Source organism: Mus caroli, chromosome 17 (genome assembly GCF_900094665.2).
Source record: "Mus caroli chromosome 17, CAROLI_EIJ_v1.1, whole genome shotgun sequence".
Taxonomy (NCBI): domain Eukaryota; kingdom Metazoa; phylum Chordata; class Mammalia; order Rodentia; family Muridae; genus Mus; species Mus caroli.
The window spans coordinates 24,334,134-24,337,646 of NC_034586.1; the positions used below are offsets into that span (position 1 = coordinate 24,334,134).

Sequence of the window (3,513 nt, forward strand, 5' to 3'; positions counted from 1 at the left end):
CCTGAATTTGAAGTCCAGGACTTACACAGGGCAAGAAGAAAAAAAACCCCGAAGTTGTCCTCTGACAACCACACCAGTGCCAAGTACTCTCACAAACGACAGATAGAGCTATCTATCACAGAGGATAGATAGATGGATATAAAAACTAAAAAGTAAATAGAGAAACATCCTTTTGTGAAATGTTGGAATGACAAAAGCCCCCACTGATGAACTTTTGTTTTAAAACAACTTGCAGAAAATATTCCTAGATTAATTTTAAATGATCTCAAGTGGCTGGACAGTGGTGGCGCACGCTTTTAATCTCAGGCACTGGGAGGCAGAGGCAGTTGGATCTCTGAGTTCGGAGGCCAGCATGGTCTACAGAGTGAATTCCAGGACAGCCAGAGCTACACAGGGAAACCCTGTCTCAAAATAAATAATAAATAAATAAATAAATAAATAAATAAATAAAGTAAAAAAATAAAAATAATCTCAAGTGGTCCCAACTCATAGCTAGCTCAAACTAGCTAGATGAATAAAATGATTGTTCAATTAATTAGTGTAATTAAATAAAAACGAACTGTGCTCTGAAGTTCAACATTTCTGAAGTATAGATTGCACCCAAGGCAGTTGCCACACAAGACACATCAGAAGGAAAACAAAGGGGAAGAAAGCTAAACACACAGTGCTTCTAACAAACAACGAGTGTCATTATTAACCTTTGCATTTAAAATAGTTAAGCCGGGTATGGTGGCACGCCTTTAATCCCAGCACTCGGAAGGCAGAGGCAGGCTTATTTCTGAGTTCGAGGCCAGCCTGGTCTAGTTCCAGGACAGCCAGGGCTACACAGAAAAACCCTGTCTCGAAAAACCAAAATAAAATAAATAAATAAATAAATAGTTAAAATACACCATTTCTGTAGAACTCCAAAGCGAAAGCTGTGTGGAGAGTGTTAGGTTATAGAAATTTATCCGTGCTTTAATTGAATAGTAAACTCCGGATAACAAAGGAATAAAACTTTGATGTTTCAACTATCAAACAAAACAAAAAAATACCCGCCCCCAAAAGTCAGGCAAATGAGGATCAGCTGGGAGAGTAACAGAAAACGGTTAAGATTTTTTTCCAAGTCATTTCTTGAATTGATTGAGACACCAAGAGGAAAAGCTACAATTTTTTAACAACATTTAAAGCTAACAGCAAGAAGTGGGGAGTAAGAGACAAAATGCTTAACCCAAACACACCTTAACTTTTCCCTTGTCCACAGCCCTAAGAAAATAGGATGACAATAGAAATAAACACTCTCTCCTTCCCCTAAAGGAAGCAAAGAAAGTGCCTATTCAACACCCTGGTCCGCCGGAATACACACTCCTGAAAGAAGAAGGAAAAAAAAAAAAATCCCCAAACCACCAGCTCCCAACTACCGCATGCAGAATTTACTGAATGGCGGCCAAGCGCTGTACACCCTGTCCCGAGCCCCGCCGAGGGCTGTCCCAAGTTCTGCACGCTCTGCTTACGATCTGTACCTTCCAACGCTTTCGCCATGGCTGCAGACACCAATTATTTAAAAAATGAGGCGCAAGCGCTCCACCTGGATCATCCACAGGGGAAGATGAGGAGGAAGATGGTCATAATGCAACGCGCTCCCTTAGATTCATCACCCCCACCCCCACCCCCCCCCCCCCCACCCCCCCCCCCCCCCCCCCCCCCCCCCCCCCCCCCCCCCCCCCCCCCCCCCCCCCCCCCCCCACACACACACACACACACACACACACACACACACACACACAAAATACTGGGTTTGGAGTCATGGACTATGGCCGGAACAGGAGTGGTGATGCCGCTGGGGCGAAGGGAATGAAGATTCCTAAAATAACTTTTATTTCCTTAGTATTATTGAAAGCGGGGGTGAGAGATGAGGATGTGTATCGGAGCCGGTGGTGTTTGTGTTGTGTACACATGGAGGTCAGAGGACAACTCGCGGTTGGAGTCGGTTCCCCTACCACCATGTCGGTTCCCGGGATCGAACCCAGGTCGCCACGCTTGGCTGCAAGCGCCTGTACCCGCTCAGCCACCTCCGAGACAACTTTTAATTAGCCCTTCCTCCTCAGTACCTCCGAGGCCCTCCGGTCACCTGCCTGCCCGGTGCGAGCCGGCTCGGGAGCGGCAGGTGAGGGCGGTGCCCGGCCGGCACGCCCATCGCGCGGCCCCGCGGACGCGGCGGAGCACTCCGTTATCCGCGGGGCTTGCAGGGCTCCGGAAGGCCAAGTTTCCTCTGCGTCCGGAGGGCGGCGTGGCGGAGCGACACGGGGTTCCCCGGACCTGTGGGCTGCGCGGGAAACAAAAGCCGCGCGCAGGCGAGCGAGCCGCCGCCGCGCTGAGGGAGACGCTGGAGAGGAGCGCCGGCCGCTCCGCCTCCCACGCGGGGCCCAGGCCTCCCGCGCGTCCCGTCCACGCCATCCCGGGGAAGCCGCGCGAGGGGCGGCAGAAGCGGGACCGCGAGCACGGGGCTGGCTCCGGGGTCCGCCGCGTGCGCGCGCCCTATTCCCGCGGCCATGGCGCCCGTACCTGTCGCCGCGTCCGCCGCCGCCGCGTCCCTCGCTCCGCGTCTCTCCGCCGCCGCGCGCGCCGCTCAGCCCGCCCAGCAGGCCGCCGCTCCGTCCGCACGCTCGGTCGCTCAGCCGCGCGCCGGACACCGCCGCCGGAGACTGGCAGCGCCCGCAAGCCGGCTAGTGCGCCGGGCAGCGCCCGCCGTCGTCCCGCCCCCGCCGGCCGCAGGACCCACCTCCCATAGGGCCACGGGGCTGCCAATCCGCCCCCAAAAGGCGCGCGGGCTATCGCTCCGCCCGTCCCGATTGGTGGCCGTGCACTGTCTATGCAAATGAGGCTCCGCCCCGTTCGTTTGCATCCCCGCCTCTTCACCGCTGCCCACGTGTCTGGCCCTTGCCCTTTGTGGGGGCCGGAGAAGAGGGATGGAGGAAGCTGACTGACACCTCGCCTCGTCGTCCACTGCCTCCAGACTAAATACTGACCAGACAAGCGTCTGCCTTGCCTGTCTGTCCACCCAGCCTGCCCTTCACGAGCTGCAGAGGTCGGGCCATGCTGACCCCGGAAAATAACCTCATGAACTTAAAGATGCTCCTTAGAGACTGGGAAAATTCGATGTAACACCTAGCACCTCTCTCTCTGGACACCCAGTGGGCGTCAAGACGCTTTCCCTTTGGGTTTCTGCCTCTCCAACACAGCAAGCAGCCCAGGTGATGTGGTCAAAAAGGAACCCAAAGGATAGCTGTTGAGCTAGGTCAGCTTTGAGATGGCACCCCCTCCCCCAACCACTTGCCACGACTGGGTGACTCCTATAGACGCTCAGGAGCTGCACCTGGGGACTTGAGCTTTTTTTTTTTTTTTTTTTTTTTTTTTTTTTTTTTTTTTTTTTTTTTTTTTTTTTTTAGATTTATTTATTATATATAAGTACACTGTAGCTGTCTTCAGACACTCCAGAAGAGGGCGCCAGATCTCGTTGTGGATGGTTGTGAG

At 53.3% G+C, this 3,513-nt stretch overlaps 1 protein-coding gene across 4 annotated transcripts in view; it reads right to left on the reverse strand.

Moving 5' to 3' along the window:
* The window catches only part of Fkbp5 (FKBP prolyl isomerase 5), a 116,387-nt gene that overhangs the window by 80,541 nt on the left and 32,333 nt on the right, over nucleotides 1-3,513 (reverse strand). Inside the window, exon 1 of one of the 4 annotated variants that reach the window (XM_021149809.1) lies at nucleotides 2,545-2,736. The exons of the other annotated variants lie outside the window; for them this stretch is intronic. The gene's annotated coding sequence lies outside the window, so the exon portion shown is untranslated. Of the gene's footprint in view, nucleotides 1-2,544; nucleotides 2,737-3,513 lie in introns of those variants that run through there. 4 annotated transcript variants of the gene reach the window in all.